Below are 18,594 nucleotides of genomic sequence, written 5' to 3' on the forward strand. Positions count from 1 at the left end.
TACAAAAGTATTTAGTCTTTTAAATACATTTACACTTGTTATATTTATAAAAACTATCTCTCTACATATCAACACTCTGCTCATGCTGAACCTTTTTTTTTTTTTTATCTCTTTCTCCCAGGTTACCTCTGCCCTCAGGACTACCCTTCTTCAAAGCTGCCCCTGGAACTCTTCAACAGAATGTCTGTCTGTCTGTCAAGTATCTCTAACTGCCGAATCCAGCTCAATGATCAGCTGTTTATTGACTAGTTAAATTACTGTTTTTGACTTGTTTCTCCCAGAACCACTTTACAGAGTTTAAAAAGACACGTGCTTGAGGATTGTTATGGTTTTGTTTCTTTAAAGCATCCATTCATCAAGCGATATTAACAAAAGAGGACGCAAGAAACATGAAGACATTTTATTTTTACTCCAGACCTTCATTTTATTATCTCGTATGATAATGCCTGATGTAAAAAGTGATAGTTGTGTTCTCGCTTGTTATGCCAAAAAACAGAACGTAATATATATTAGCTAACACTGTAAATGAACATTATCAGACTTTTGAGTGTACTGTCTCATACTACATAGAGCTGAATTTTGTAATATATATTTCACTTTTTTCTAATAATAATTTAATATGTGATGTTAATAAAACATACTTAAAACAGCATTTTAGTGTATTTGACGTCAAAGTGTTATAAACTAGTTATTTATTTCCACATTACAAATCATACATATTTATTTTAAGTTAAAATGATTTACTTTCACAAAATCAACGACATTTTTAGTATTGAAAGTCTGTAATTGCTATGCCAACCAAGGTCGTCCCCCCAGAAGTGGAGGACACTGGAGGGGCTAACTGATCCATCCGGCTGCATGGACCAGCACATTCATTGTCTTGAGTGTCATACGACTGTCTGTGAAAATGGTGCACAATAATTCAGAATGTACATTAACTTACACAGGTAGTATCACTGTGCACACCTTGGCCACACACACTGCTTTATATGTAGCACATTCTCTTTTGTGTAAAATCCACCAGACTTGGAAAAGTAGTCTTAAATCAACCCTCCACCCACCCCATGTAAAGTAGATATTTCTTACATGTGTATATGTGAGCCGTGTATAAGAAACCTTCACACTTTCCGCTTGTGTCCTAAAAACATGTCAAAATATTAGATAAATGCATAAAGTATAACAGTTCTACCAAGCAGTGTACAACAAAATATGTACATCTTTCAGTTCTCTTAATTATCTTTTAAGAAAAGAGACAACATAATATGCCTTGATATTTTGAGAACAAGTTGTGACACTTTCGGAGTGTATTCTTCAATGTCTACATTACTTTTGACTGTCAATAATTACTTTTTCATAGCTGTTATAATAATAAAATTTCTTCAAATTTACAAAATATTTGGGTGTAGCGCCACGTGTAGAACACCACATCTAATGACAAGAAGGGCCCGAGCATAATAAACTTTAATTGTGCACCTATATTGGGAATATAGAACTTGTACAGCGTTTTTCATATGATCCAGAATAAGAAGTATTGTGTTTTGGTGAAAAAAAAAAAAACATACATTGAATTAAACTACAGTTTCCAAATAGACAATGTATGGCATGACAAAACGGACTTTCCCACTCTTGTTCTGTTACTGTGGAATAATGAGGTAAGTTTTAGGTGTTTAAAGCGGAACATCAACAGTAATGCCTACCCACTGTCATCAGTGTCTATTTCCCTGTGTTGGTGGTGCATTGCACAGTGTCATGTATTAAACCTGAGTACCCCATCCCCTGTCTCAATGTCGTTATTTAAGATATGGTGGATAAGAAAGTGATAAAGAAAGTGCTTAAGTCGCATGTACTATACCACTATATTTCTATAACGGATAGCAAGATGGAAAGCCTAAGCATCCAGCGTCACAGAGGGTTGGATCAAGAGCTGATATGCTTAGAGTAGATGTCTGGCAATCGGTAGAAGTAGATCCTCAAATTGCTGAATCAGAAGATTTTGACACTGTCCACTCAGGCACTACAGTTACTGAGAGCCCATGGGTCACAGTCAATGGGATCAAACTAACTACTGCTGATAAAGAAGCTGTATCCAATGACACCTGGTTAGATGACAATTTCATGAATATCTCCCAGTATTTAATATCAAAGAAATTCCCTTCTCTTGCCGGTCTGCAGGATACAGTGTTACTGGCACATGGGAGTGTTTCAACGAATGACTGTGATAATATTCTGCAAATACACCATTTGGGTGCTCACTGGGTGGTGTCACACAAGTCTCAGAATTCAGTGACTGTTTATGACTCCCTAAAACCATCAATTCCAGAGACTCTTAAAGAACAGATATTGTGTTTATATGCTCCACTATTTACTGGTGAATATTCAGTACTTGACATTAATTTGGTATGTTGCCAAAAACAGGATGGTGCAAATGATTGTGGGGTATTTGCCTTGGCCAATGCTGTGTCACTGGCAAATAGGTTCAATTTAAAAAAAATACATTTAGAACAAGACAAGATGAGGAAACATTTAGTCAAATGCATTGAAGAAAATAACATTACCATGTTTCCACATATTAAATTAAACAAGGCCAAAACAATGTTGGAAAAAAAAATACAACTCACAACACATTGCCTCTGCAAAATCCACAAGCCTAAAGAAGGAATGGTGGAGTGTGATCTTTGTAAAAAGTGGTATCATTTCACTTGTGTTGGCTTAACAAAGGATGACAAATGTGTTACAACAAAAAGAAAAATGTTTTACTGTCCGCAATGTAAAGACAAAAAGAGATAAGCTACAATGTATTAATTACATTGTCATTATTGCGAATAAAAATTACCTTTCAAGTTTTAGTTGAAAGGAACATTGTATTATATTGCATTTACATTTTGTTTTGTATATATTGTAAATTAAAAAAAAATTAGTTTATGACAGTTGTTGTCATTGCTTTTTTGATATTTAATTTATATACAGTTAATCTTTGTTATGTCGATTGTTTTCTAATGCTTTATATTACATCAGAATAGTGGAATGCTGGGAGTTAAAAAAGGTCCTTGATATCACTGTGTAGATATATCACCCAGGTGGGAAAGCCGACATTACACGGATTGCCATGACTCACATCATAGAGGACCCCATCCTGCCCACTTCACTAGGAAGTGGAAGGATGCGGGAAAACAAACTGCTCTCCCGGGAGTGGAAGACCTATTCAGAATTAGGAAGTCTCCAGGACAAAATGGGATAGTGTGCATGTATAATTATAACATAACCTAAAGCATCCAGTACAAAGCATACAAGTATAATAGTCATCTCCTGTAAGCAAATCTACATGCACCAGACATAGAGAATAATAAGTAACACCAAACAAATGAGCTGCCAACTAGAATTGTCTGCTAGTGAAAACAAGTTATGTGAATAGAGAGGGAGATTGTGCTCTTTTTAGATGTCTAATGCATGCTACTGTGCATTAAGGTTCTAACATAGAATAATAATTGTAAATAACTTTTATTATGGCCTGATATCTACACATTATCCTTTACTTTGAGTTGACCTTTCAATTTGCATTTCTTGCTGTCACCAGAAATTTATGACCCTGTATCTTAAGTTTATCTCTTTTTCATTCTAATATTATCTTGTTTTTAGATCTCTAAACATCCATATAAATCAATAAGGAGAAAATTAACTATTAAAAAGTTCTCACATTATGTACATTTTAGCAATAACAAGAAAAAGGCTAAAATAAATATTCATTTTTTAGGGTGACTGGCTAACTAATTAAAAAAAACAAAATGCACATATTATACTATCGGTTTTCATTTTATTTAGTACTGATACTACCATCACCAAAAAAAACCTCATTAATATAAGACAGTATAAGTGTGGCTAAGAGCTGGCTTAATCCTATTTCCCATACAGTCAATGTACCAGGTACCTACACTGAAGGGGATTTAGACACTTCACTGTGAGCTGGCTAAATCCCCTTCCAATTCATGACCCAGCCAGTAGGGGGCCAAAAGGTACCTTCGGTGAAGGGGATTTAGCTGCCTCACACTGAGTGTGCTATTTCCCATGCAGTGTAGGTACCGGGTACCTAAGCCGAAGGGGATTTAGTCGCAACCATGCTGAGTCTGATGCCGCTGTCGGGTACTGGTGACATCACAAATTACGTCACTTCCCCTTTCCCTAACGTACGTTTCGCTGTTGAGCTTTTTCAAAGGAAGTAACCAGAGGTGATGTGCCCCTGTTACTATTAAAGGAAGTCTATCCAATCAGCGATGCGGGAAATGATTGATGGCTCAGTAAACTAATCCTTTGTTTTTCCTAACATAGGAATACAATGTATTGCAGCAAAAGCACAGAGTTTAATATTGTTTATATACATACCGTTCATACCACATTGCAATACTGATCCCATCTAGAGCCAAATGTATAAATAAACATGCCATATCGATTATAATATACCAGGTAAGTAGGTGAAAAAAGGTGAAAGGAGATATGTCTCATAATTTTTCAGAATTTTACCCGAAATATAATATATCTGATTGAATGAACCTCATATCTTTCCGATTATACTGATGACTGGGGATATATATAATGGAGAGATCATATAAAAAATTAATTATCAAATGGAATTACGATTAGCAGGATCATGCAAAGCATATTATAACAATCCCAGGTGCTTTGTGAGAGAGAATTGTCTCACTATCAAAACACAGGACAATATATCCAATTGGATCAAATCCATGTCACACCAATAAAAAAACAGTAAGTATGTTTAATACACAGGACATTATAAAGGTCATTCATAAAAACACTATAAAGGACGGGGGATCCACTGAAGATAATGGAGAATCATAACATAATAGTATAAATATAAAGAATATATCTATATGTACACTCTTTATATATTAAATTCCCCGGGATCTAAGTATCAATAAACATAACCTTATGTAAATGATTATACATGTGTATTTTAGAGCCTGGGAAGACCCCAATAAAGGAGACTCTTGATCTCCCATTTCTTTGTTTTGGCAATAATTAAATGCTCTATTAGGGTTACTTATATATGAACCTAGCATTTGATTGTCTATCATCTCCCTTAGATAGCTCCTTTGACCTTTAACTTTGTATAGAGACATAGGAGCTAAGCTTCTATGTATAGATTTATCCCATTATCTTGGTATCACTATTTTATGATACTTTTCATGCCGTCTGTCTGGGTAATTTGTTTTTAAAACACAAGACACACTATCATTTTATATTTCGCTGCTTTTTAATATTAATTCAATAAAAGTTATATTTTATGATTAGTGATGTTTTTTGGTATGGTTTCTCCTACAATATATAATCTTCTAGGGACTGGAGTGCCTCTTTTGTTCTTTTTCCTTTTCTTTGGTTTACTTCTAATTAACATATAGGAGTGCACCCTATTTATTTTGTATAAATGATATTATATCATTTACAATTAAGTATAAGTCCTATAGCTGTGTGCGACCATGTTTCTCTATTTTGGCTTTTTCAAACTCATCCTGTAACTTAGAAATTAAAACCATTTGCATAGGTCTTCAGTGGCACCTCTTCAGTGGAGCACAATTACGATGTTGGAATCGAGGAGTTGCTGGCGATCAGGTGGGCACTGGAAGAGTTGCGACACTAGCAAGAAGTGACCAAACATACAGTCAAAATTTCTACCGAAAAAAACTTTTTTCACAAAATAACTTTAATATATCAGTTCTCCAAAACGACTCACTCCTCTAAAAGCAAGGTGGTCTTTATTCTTCACCAAATTTGACCTCTTAATTCAATACTGTGTTGGGTCCAACAATTTAAAGGCTAACACTCTTTCCAGAAACTTTATACATACCCATGCACATGTTACAGAGAGCACACCAATCATTCCATCATATCTGGTTCTTGCAGCTCTGACTTCAGACATGTCTATGCAACCTAAATAGAAGCAATGCTTAGCTCTATCTGGTAAACCCCCAAAAAAAATTGTTCCTGAAAGTCTACGACAAATCGTGTTAATGTCTGTAGTGCATATTCAAAAAATCTCTGGGAATCCAGGAATTAGAAAGATGTATAAGGTTCTCTCCAGTCTTGTTAGGTGGCCTTCTTGGGAAAAGAATGCTAGAGTTCTTGCATGTGAACTCTGTTCTTGCAATAAAGTGCTCCACACTGTACTATTTGGCATGCTGAATTGTTCTTAGGCACATTTATTCAGGGATTTTGTGAGAGAACTACATCTTCCAAAGGCTTTACTTTTATCTGGGTTGTGGTAGACAGGTTCAGCAAGTTGGCTCATTTCATATTACTCACCCATTTATCTACAGCACAGATGTTGGCCTCTAGTTTTCCGGCATATTTTAAAACTACACGAAATAGCTGAAAAAATTGTATACAACATTTTCTCACAAAGGTTTCAACATTCTACTGTAACTATAGCCTTCATCCCAAGGCTCAATCATTTTCGGGTTATCCTGAATCTTCATAATTCTTTGATACTGCCAAGACACTCATGACAGTTTGGAAAGTGGTTTACAAGGCTTTATCTCACGCATCAGTTCAAGTTAAAAAAATGTATTTACATTATAGATATCATAAATTCTGTGTTGGAGATTATGTCTGTTTGTCTGTGAGGAATGAAAAATAGTTGTACTTGTAAAAAGACTACTAACCTGGGTCCTAGATTCATTGGCCCTTATAGGATTCTTGTGATGATTTATCCATTACAGTCACTTTATCTCTACCTAGGTCCTTCAAAATTCCCAACTCATTTCATAGCTCTTTATTGAAACCTGTTTACAGATGCAAGATCTTTAAATGAAATCCTTAAGCATTCTTACTTATTCCCCTTTTATTTTTTGTATCCCTAAAAAAAAAACTCAATAAAAAGAAGAGAAAAAAAGGAGAAAAAAAAAAGAGAAAACCTTAATTCAAGTCTCCGCCTGGTGAGAATGAGTAACTGACTCTGCATGTTGACATTACCTCTTCAGCTGTGGTGAACATGAGCCATTGCACACCTGGCACATTAAATTTGGGCCTGCTTCTCTCCTGATCTTTTTGGACCTTTGGAGTTTAAAACTCCATCCATTTCTATGCTTCTCTGAGATACTTCAGTTTACTGGTTTCTGCTTAAATTCTGGCTATATTACTCTGGAAAATAGCATGCATAGACTTCAGACTCTACAACCTTAGCAAACAGCATACAAAGACTTCAGAATCGACAACCTTGGCAAACAGCATACAATGACTTCAGACTCTGTACCTTGTCAAAACAATATTACTACTCCAACTCAGCATTCTGGCATCCAGATTAATTTGTTGTCTTTGTGAGTACCACAGCTTGAACATTGAAGTTCATATGTATAACAATTAGGAAGAATATCTTTCTATATCACTCTTTTACTAGAAAAACTTAAAATTTTAAAGGAAAAAAATCTATTTGATTTTTGGATTCTGCTGCTAACAGCAAAAACACACTGTTTTCCTCTACTAAATATATACTGCTTAGTTCTGAATGAGATCTAACTCAGTCTATATACTAGTACTATTATATATGCATTAACAAAAACCAGTAGCCACTAATCTAAAAGATTGGAATTAAAACTTGATCAGCAAACTATTCTTGATGATTAATCTCTACAGAACTGCTTTAAAATAATCACACAATTCTATTGCTTTCTATGTCCCTCTTTCACCCTGAACTCTATTATCAAAGCAGAGCACTGCAGCTAACCTCCTTCTTACATGCTATCTGTTCTAAAATACCACTTGAGAAAATGAGGGAGGGCTATATATATATATATATATATATATATATATATATATGTATATATATATATATATATATATATATATATATATATCACACATTTTGCAAAAAAAATAAATCACAAAAATGACTATTTGCCTCATTTTGAGATCCGAATTGGGCGGAAAGCTATATAGCTTGTTGAAAAAACCTGCAGTTTAGCTAAACTTCACAAAAATTCTTCCTTACAGTTTCACACCCATCCCAACTCTCAAATCTGTTTGCAATTTTTACATTTTAACCCTCCTGCAGTGCAGCATTTTTTTGCCAAGGTGCAAAACTACACCTTATAGCTGGATTTAGTCAGAATTCTAAATCACTATCACTGTGTGTGTGTGGGCTGTCTGCCTGTCAATGGATCTTCTAAGGAATTACAATTAATATTTTTTAGAAACCTTGTTATAACATGCCTCACGCAAATGTAAAAAGTTTAAACAAGCCCCCCCAATTATATCTCACACTCACCATTAATTATCTAGATTTGCCACAACTAAGAATTGGTTCAAGAGCTGGTACTTTTGATATATATATACATACAAACATACAAATGCAAAACAGTTTCTTTAAAATAAAAACAGAAATAAAACAGAAATGGTCACAGTACACTCCACTCATGTACTTCTGCTGCTTGGGGAAGCATAGGAGGTCAGGATACTTCATCACTTGGAAGATTGATAACCAGGCACTGAAAATTTCTAACATAGTTTTAGCCCTTTTAAGCCATTATCTATATTTTCCCTAGCCCCATCCTTTTTAACCTTACACCTAGAGTTGTGCTGGTATATTCATCTGTTTTATGCCTGTTGTATTGCCTTTTTTCACAAAACATCTAGTAATGAATTTGTTAGGAAACCCTCCAGCCAGTACATCAAAACCCGGAATCTACTCTGAAGTCTGGTTTTAACTGGAGCCCCAAGTGGTTGGGACAGACTCGGCCGCAGACAGCAGAGGGTCGTGATTTGTGCACTGACTGGGGAGAACCCAGCGATAGCGTATCGGAGCAAACCGTACAGTGAGTCCAAGCAAGGGTCGAGGGCCAGCAGCAGACAGCATATCCAGTAGACTAGCCGGGGTCAGAGGTCACAGGCAAAACAGCAGCGTAGAATTCCAAGCAGAAGATCAAGGGGCACAGGCAATCAAACGTAGTCAGGTATCAGGCAAAGGTCGGCAACAATAATCAAAATCCAATGGCACATAGAGCAAGGAATACAGCAGGCTAGTATGCAGCAAAGCAGGAACTGAGAGAGGGAGCAGGTCTACAGCACTGTAGCAGGAACTATAACCGGCAGGGAGGACTTGTCCCTTCCTGCCTTATAAACAGATGAAACCCAATCAGAACCTGGGCACCGCCGCAGCTCATAACAGAATTATATAAGTAGGATATCTCTTTTATGCAACATATTTAACAGATAATAATATATCCACTACACAGTGATTGTATTGATTTCCTCACATATGCACAGGAAACATGAATATGTTATATGTATTCCTTGGGAAAATACATTCTCTCTATGGCTACCTAATGAGGCTGAGATACTATATATAGATGAAACTGTCATGAAATCTTACCAGATAAGTTAGCAGAAACTATCTTGACAAGAGCTTCACCTATGGAACTAGATATGTGTGCCAGCACTTAGTGGCCCCCAGGACTTAATTTCAAGTAGTGATAACTTAACATGTGTAGGTTCACCCAATATTAAATGAGCAAACATAATAGACTGATATGATAGCACCATTCTGAGTACCACATCCCCTGGGACAGATGTTAATACATATATATTTTTTTTCTAATAATATATGGGACTCCTGATTACACAAAAAGATTGTTGCTTGCCCTGGTGACTTCCTACTTGCTCTCTAGACAAATTCCTCACAACAAGACTGCACTCTGATCCTATCACCCATACCAGTAATAAGATATCACTCACTCAATCCAACATTTCAGTTTAAACAATAAACTCTCAATAGCAATAACAAGGTGTTAATAACACTCACCTCAGCATGTCACCCAAATTATTCCTTATGTGTGCTCGATGGGTGCCTGGTCCTAGTGTGACGTCATCAGTGTGCATTTCCGATGACGTCCTTGGCAACCCAGGGCAGCCCTGACAATAAAGTGGGGATGTAACCAAACATGTGAAAGTCACACCCACCACCAAATAAAAACATAGACAAAAAAATGAGGCAGCAGTACACTATTTTGAAATGACAATATGTGTGCCATAATGCATTGGAACACGCCAGGATATATATCTGTAACTGGGGACACAAGCGAATACTAATCTAAAGAAAGTGTCTAATGAATGTGGCAATAGAATCAGTAGCAAGGAAGCTCTATGCATAGATTGAAAACAAATTCTCAATGGCGTCATGTAACTAATGACCGCAAGAAATGAACATACCTATGATGTGAAAAGGTAAGAAAAAGTAGGCACCTGCTAGTGCAGTATTTCTGTAATTAAGTCAGTCATAAATATTAGTACAAAATTAAATGTGTACAAAAAGTCTACTTTTGGTGTGCTTTACTTAAGCAAACAGTTGGGGTCTCTGACTTGTATTTTTTAATAGTTTCTTGCAGCACAAATATTATAAAAAGAAAAGAATGAGCATATGTAGTCATTTTTTTATCATTTAATAAGAATAATATAAGTTAAAATACAGCTATAAGAATATTTGGGCTTTAAGCATCCATTGTGTTGGTTCTGTAGTTTTCTTCTACAGTCATGGCCAAAACTTTTGAGAATGACACAAATATTATTTTTCGTAAAGTCTGCTGCCTCAGTTTCTATGATGGCAATTTGCATATACTCCAGAATGTCATGAAGAGTAATCAGATGAATTGAAATTAATTTCAAAGTCCCTCTTTGTCATGATAATGAACTTTATCCCAAAAACATTTCCACTGCATTTCAGCCCTGCCACTAAAGGACAAGTTGACATCAGGTCAGTGATTCTCTCGATAACAGAGGTGAGAGTGTTGATGAGGACAAGGCTGGAGATCACTCTGTCATACTGATTGAGTTAGAATAACAGACTGGAAGCTTTAAAAGGAGGGTGGTGCTTGAAATCACTGTTCTTCAGCTGTTAACCATGGTTATCTGCATGGAAACACGTGCATTCATCATTGCCTTGCACAAAAAAGGCTTCACAGGCAAGGATATTGCTGCTAGTAAGATTGCACCTAAATCAACCATTTATCGGATCATCAAGAACTGGACTGCTGAAGACTCTTATGAATCCCCTTTCAGATTGTTTGGTGCATCTGGAAAAACTCTTATCTGGAGAAGGAAATGTGAGTGCTACCATCAGTCCTGTGTCATGCCAACAGTAAAGCATCCTGAGACCATTTATGTGTGGGGTTGATTTTCAGCCAGGGGAGTGGGCTCACTCACAATGTTGCCTGAGAACACAGCCATGAATAAAGAATGGTAATAAAACATCGAAATGTTGGGTCCATGGCCAGGAGACTCCTCGGACCTTAATCCCATTGAGAACTTGTGGCCAATCCTCAAGAGGCCGGTGGACAAACAAAACCCCACAAATTCTCACAAACTCCAACCATTGATTAGGCAAGAATGGTCGGCCATCAGTCAGTATGTGGCCCAGAAATTGATTGACTGCATTCCAGGTTAAGTTGCAAAGGTCTTCAAAAAGAAGGGCCGACACTGCTTATATTGACTCTTTGCATAAACTTAATGTAATTGCCAATAAAAGCCTTTGACACTTATGAAATGATTGTAATTTTACTTCAGTATATCACAGCAACATCTGATAAAAATGGTCTAAAAATACTGAAGCAACAAACTTTGTGAAAACCAATACTTGTGTCATTCTCGAAACTTTTGGCCATGACTGTACTGAGGTCCTTGTTCTCTCTAGTATCCTGGTCACTCACCAGTATCAGGATGTGTATAGAAAAGTCCCAGAGTAATATGGTATATATAAAATTTTAAAAACTATATAAAAAATATAGTCTATACAATGTTTAGAGTAGGTAAGATGCTCCTACATGTTTCATCTCAATGTGACTTCATCAGGGGACTGAGAATAATTAGCTTATTTCACAGACCATATGAACTGCAATTTTATAGTAATATAGAAGTATGTGCCAGCAGCTTTATGAGTTTATGTGCATACCACTGGTTGGTCATTTCTGGGAAATTGAAAATGGTTTCTTTCTCCTAAAACAATATATTATGCATATACCGCCCAGACAGATGTGTGTGATCAGACATGTACTAAGGTGCTGATGGCCATTATTAAGTAGACTGATAATGACCATTTTGTAAATGATCTTAGTACATACTTAAAAACGAGTCTATTCAGATTGCAGCAAATAAACTAAAGTACATATATTTACATAGGCTATGTAAATGCCACATTGCTAGTAATCTAAATCACATCAAAAACCACTTGAGATAAAAATGGATAAAAACATATTGAATGCATATACAAAGTTTCAGAAAATGCCTGTACATAAAAGTAGTAGAAAACTGTATATGACAGAATAAAAATGAAACATATATAAAATAGAATACAAAGAATGAAGCAATGTCATAACTTTCATTTAATCCATGCTGTGATAGCGTGTTAGGTTGATATATTCAATATAATTCTCTTTTGGATAGTAATTTCTGAAGATCATTGCTCTTTTCATCCAGTTTGTCAAGTTCAATTGCTTTAAAAAATGCCCTCTAGCATTGTTTCAACTTAAAAAACTTAGAAACCAAATGGTTGTCAATTTTATTAAAATTTCTTACATGTTCTTGCAAGCTCAATTTCAAGGCAGGTTTTTTTCCCCCACATATAATAGATCACATGGACATTTTAATACATATATAACTGAAGATGGCATGCAATAAATTAATTAAATGTTTAATCTCAAACTTCTTGGTTCCATTATTCTTAAAAAACACTCTGAGCCTGAGTCATTAAGGAGAGCAAAGCATAAAAAAGGAGTAACTTTGCACCTGGGCAAAACCATGTTGCATTGGAGGGGAGGTAAATGTAAAATGTGGGGACTGATTTATAGTTGGGATATTTCCTAGATCAACTTTAAATTTCAGTGTACAAATAAAACTATCAAGATTTTGTGTGCAAGATGAAAAAACAGTCAGTATTTAAATAATAAAGTAATTTGCACCCCTTGCATTGTAACATAGTTTGTCCCAGAGAACATTTACTGCTTTGTTTGCCTTACTTTCCTTAATGACTCAGGCCTCTTCTGTGTTGTATCCAGAATTTTTACATATAACATAGGTTGCATTTATAAAAAACAGTAGTTTGCATAATTAATGGATTAGTATTTATTTTATGTTGATCTCTCAGCATGCTAAAAGCATATATGTAAATAACATGCAAAAAGGAAATTAGATTGGCTAAATTAGAAAATGAAAGGCAAGTTGCAAAAGAAAGTAAGACAAACCCCAAAAACTTTTTAAAGTATATAAATGGCAAAAGAATTAAAAAGATAATATAGGACCCCTAAGAAGTGAGATCGGTGAATTGAAAAATGATACTAAGGAAAAAGCAGAGGTATTAAGCACTTTCTTTTCTTCAGTATTTACTAGAGAGAAACAAATAGTAGGAGTAATACATAAAAATACACCCAAGGGTGCTTATGGAGCTAAACTCGGAAATAGTTAGACCGCTATTCTTAATTTTCAGAGATTCAATCTCATCAGGCTCAGTACAAAGGGAATGGCGAATAGCAGATGTGATGCCGTTGTTTAAAAAGGGAACGAGATCACAACCAGGGAATTATAGACCTGCAAGCCTGACATCAATAGTGGGGAAACTACTGGAAGGTATTTTAAGGGATAGTATTCAGGATGACTTGGTGCGCAATAAAATTATTAGTGGGAATAAACATGGATTTGTGAGGGATAGGTCATGTCAAACTAATATAATTAGTTTCTACGAGGAAGTTAGTGGGAACTTAGACCAGAGCAGCACAGTAGATGTGGTCTACTTAGATTTTGCAAAGGCCTTTGATACAGTGCCACACAAGAGGTTGGTTTACAAAACAAGGGAACTGGGTCTAGGAATCAACATTTGTACTTGGATCGAAAACTGGCTAGAGTATAGGAAACAGAGAGTTGTGATAAATGAAACATTTTCTAATTGGTCAAAAGTCTTAAGTGGAGTACCTCAAGGTTCCATGCTGGGGCCATTACTTTTTAATATATTTATTAATGACCTTGGTGATGGTTTAGAGAGTAAAGTTTCTATTTTTACAGATGACACTCAACTCTGTAAGTTAAAAAATCAGACCAAGTTGTAGCTTCTCTACAGAGGGACTTAAATAAACTGGATGATTTGGTGGCCAAATGGAATATGAGGTTTAATACAGATAAATGTAAGGTTATACATTTAGGGATCAAAAACAAGAACACAGTCTATAAATTAAATGGAATTAATTTAGGAGAATCTATAATGGAAAAGGATTTGGGAGTGCTCATAGACAGTAGACATAGCAATAGTGCTCAATGTCAAGCAGCAGCTGCAAGAGCGTACAAAGTATTGGCATGCATAAAAAGGGGCATAGATGCAAGTGTAATTTTGCCACTGTATTAATCGTTGGTAAGACCTCATCTTGAAAATACAGTACAGTTCTGGGCACCACTCTATAAAAAAGATAATTTGGAACTAGAAAGGGTTCAGAGAATGGCGACAAAATTGATAAAGGGTATGGAGTCATTAAGTTATGAGGAAAGTTTAGCCAGTTTAGGCATGTTTACTTTAGAAAAGAGACGTCTAAGGGGAGATATGATTACTATATACAAATACATTAAGGGTCAATACAGAGAACTTTCATGGGAACTTTTTACCCCAAGGACTATACACAGGACACACGGTCACCCCCTAAGTTTAGAGGAGAGGAAATTTCACAACCAGCAAAGGAAGGGGTTCTTTACATTAAGGGAAGTCAAGATATGGAATTCATTGCCAGAGAAGGTTGTGATGGCAGATTCAATAGATATGTTTATGAAAGTGTTAGACAAATTTTTAGTGGAAAAGTGTATCCAGGGATACGACCGTTAATTAAAATGAAGGATAGCAGTGGATATAGGGTAAAAATAGAACTGCAATATTAGGTCTGGGGGGATTTTCACAATTGAAACAGATTTGCGGTTGCTTACTCTGGATCAATTTCAATTTTAAGTGCAGGATCGCAGGAGATCCAAAATAGGTTGAACTTAATGGACTGGTGTCTTTTTTCAACCTCATCAACCATGTTACTATGTTACTATGTATATATATTGTTGAAATGTCTAGTTTTCTAAAAAATTATATCCGGTCTAGCTATTCAAAATGGAATCCATCTAAAATACAGCCCAATGTTTATTCACTGCACAGCTAAACCTAACTGTCCACTCCAGTTATTTATTTTATTATTCTGATATTGTTTTATCTCTAGTAAACATATCTTTATTTTTGGTTCTACTCTTTCAAGTTTTTGTTTAGGCCCTCCATATTTTACTTTTGGTCTTCTCTATCACTATATAGTTCCATTATTTTTTTTTCTCTTTAAGTTAGATCTTTAGGCATTTAAGATACTTTAGGTCTGATTAATTTAGGAAAGTAGTAAAAGGGAGTATATTTTCTCTTGGGCATACCATGTTACAATGCAAGGGGTGCAAATTAGTTTATTATTTTGCACATAAGTTAAATACTGGCTGTTTTTTCATGTAGCATACAAATAATTGATAGCTTTATTTTTACACTTCAATTTAAAGTTGATCTAGGCCATGCCCTACCCCAATTATAAATCTATCCCCACATTTTAAATTTACCTCCTCTCCAATGCAATATGGTGTTGCCAAAGTGCAAAGCTACTCCTTTTTTTTTTTTGCTTTACTTTACTTAATGGATCAGGCCCATTATCTTTTCATATATAATGCGCTTTGACATATTTTGGGAACATTGTCCTTATCTATTCTTTTGTGAATTGGCAATTATTTATGTCAAATGTGGGGATTTTAAAATCCTGAGACCCTTAAGAATTGTATTTACCCCCCACCATCTTTTAATTACTTCCACTAAAAGGTTTTATACCATACTTGCCAACTCTCCCTTAATGTCAGGGAGACTCCCTGAAATAGGGGTGATCTCCCTCACTCCCTGAAGAGTCTGGCATTCTCCCTGATGCTGAGACAGTACAAGACGTGGTTGGCTTTGCCATTTGTGGCATGATGACACAGTTCAGAAATTGTGTCCTATGTCCATGTATTGATGCCTATGGAGGTGACCATTTTCATGGAGACCAAGATTTAACCAAACACTGACAGGTAAGACAACATGACTTCAGTAATGGAGACAGAAATGTAAAAGACAATTCAGTCTCATGAGATTCATTAGCTGCTTTTCTTTAACGCATGGTTGCCTACTCTCCCAGAATGTCCTGGAGACTCCCTCATTTCTGGGAGGCCTTCTAGGCTCCAGGGAGAGCAGGGCAACCTCCCGGTTCTCGATAAGGGATTAGGGCAGGGCTTAATGACGCAAATAGTGTGTCATCTTAGCCCTGCCCTCTGCTGTAATTAGCCAAAATTGTGACAATCGTTTAGGGGGCAGGGCCAAAATTATGTGATTCGTCAAGCACCGCCCCAGCACGCCCACCTCCTCCGGGATCTCCCTGAAGCCAACGAGGAAAAGTACTGTCTACATTATCATTCTTTTTGGTGTCTTGTGTCTGTATATTCTCACCAACAATCTTATTTTAAGCATCAGAGCATTTATTCCTCACATCATGATGTGACCTAAACATTATAGAATAGTGAAAAAACCCAAAGTGAAATAGATATGTACTGTTGTCTTACTAAACAAATAACAGCAGCCTGAAATCACCAATTTTACAAACAAGGAAATCAATTATTTACAATAAAATTATGTTGCCGCTTTTGCTTTTATTTTTAATCAGAAACTAGTGTTGTTATTACAGTCACTCTTTTAAGACAAAAAGGTGTCAGTTGTATTTTGCATACCCTTGAACGTAAAATGAAGTGTAATATAAAATAAATACTAAACCTTTAAGGATGCAAACCATTGTTTTTTTTAAATAAAATTAATTACTATAATATGTTCAAATGTATGGATTCGACATGTAGAATATTTTTTTTAATAATATTAGTACCAAGAAATTTGGGATAAATCAATTCATATTTTGCATTACATTTTCAGTTACATATATTTAAATGCCCATGTGCTTTACCATATGTGAAAAAAACTAAAGCGCCCTTAAACTGAGTTTTAGGTATACACTGGCAAGAAGTATTAGGTTATGTTGCAATCTCATTGAGACTCATCAGCAGAGAGGAAATAATGACACAGTACTGAACTGGCAATGATGATATGCAGGATAATAGCTGAAGCACAACAGTAACAAAATGCTGATCATGAAACAGAAACATGCAGGCAAATATGGAGATTTACAGTGTAGCAGAAAATCTCTGGCAGTTGACAGTCACTGGGGATGCCCTAGTTTACAATAACAAACAGTTTTTGGTATAAATTGTGTTCCCTTGAGGAAGGTATGCAAACACGCTAATGGTAGTTTGTGCCAGAGATCACTGTAATCCAGAAGCCAATCAGTAAGTAACCAGTACCAATGGAGATACTTCTGATACCTGGCTCTGCATTATGGAGCCAAAAGGCAACATAATGCAGAGCCAGGGTTCAGGAACCAGGCATCAACTTAGGTGGAATGAACAGGCCCAGAAAGCTAGCACATGAACATTAGCACCAGCAATATAAAGTTTATCAGGTGAAGAGTTACCTCAGAGAGACCTCCAGCAGGATTAGGGAGGGGCACATCTCTAACAGATAATGATCCACTGATCGTCCCAGATCTCAAGAAAACACCCAAGATGAACCAGAACATTGTGGCAATATGGACATGAATGTTTCAAGCTGAGAAAAGGATGAAAGCAATCACATGCAAATAATAGGCTAATGCTATCAGTACCCACAATCTTGAGGAGGGTCCAGGACATATAATGTAGTCAATACCTGGGCAAAGCTGATGGAACCTAGCTTTCAATTGTTCTGCAGTAGCAAAAAACATGCAAGAAATCTTTTAAAAACATTTTTTAACAACCATTCCGTTTCTAAGCAGTTTAAGCTAAAACGTAATGCAGATCCTAGAGGACTTTCAATTTGTAATTTGCAAGCAATTGAACTTGTCATTCTGGCTGAAAGGGTTGATGATATTCAGAAATTATTATCCAAAAGAGAAGTGTATTGGATCTACCAATTTAACATGCTACCACAGCATGGATTAAATAAAAATTATGAGATTACTCCATTCTTGTAGGATGTTTTAAATATGTTACATTTTTATTCTTTTAGATATTGTTTTATACTAATTTTATGTAGTGGCATTCTATGAAATATTGAATATAAATATTCTACATGTTTTATTGTTAGCTCAGGTGTTTGTTTTTTAATGTGATTTAGATTACTAGCAACTTGCAATTTACAAAGTCTATGCACTTGGACTTTAACCTATTTACTGGAAGCTGAATCGACATGTTTTAAAGTATGTATTAAGATCATTTGCAAAATGGCCTTCATCAGTCTACTAAATTGGTCGTAAGCACCTGTGTTTGTACTTTTTAAAAATGGCAGATCCCATATATAATCAACACAGTAAAAATGGTGGGCACATCTCTTTATATATATAGATTTTTTATACAGAAATGGATTTACAAGGTGCGTATGAAAGTATGCATTGTGTTAGGAGAAAGAAATTTCTGGGAAGTTACCAATAAGTTGCATGTGCATTA

At 35.7% G+C, this 18,594-nt stretch overlaps 1 protein-coding gene across 16 annotated transcripts in view; it reads right to left on the reverse strand.

The window, feature by feature from the left end:
• Window positions 1–18,594, reverse strand: part of LOC142158631 (poly(rC)-binding protein 3-like) — a 1,531,228-nt gene that overhangs the window by 714,450 nt on the left and 798,184 nt on the right. The window contains exon 4 of one of the 16 annotated variants that reach the window (XM_075212769.1): window positions 9,806–9,915. The exons of the other annotated variants lie outside the window; for them this stretch is intronic. The gene's annotated coding sequence lies outside the window, so the exon portion shown is untranslated. The remainder of the gene's footprint in view (window positions 1–9,805; window positions 9,916–18,594) is intronic. 16 annotated transcript variants of the gene reach the window in all.

Source organism: Mixophyes fleayi, chromosome 5 (assembly GCF_038048845.1).
Source record: "Mixophyes fleayi isolate aMixFle1 chromosome 5, aMixFle1.hap1, whole genome shotgun sequence".
In the NCBI taxonomy this organism is placed as follows: domain Eukaryota; kingdom Metazoa; phylum Chordata; class Amphibia; order Anura; family Limnodynastidae; genus Mixophyes; species Mixophyes fleayi.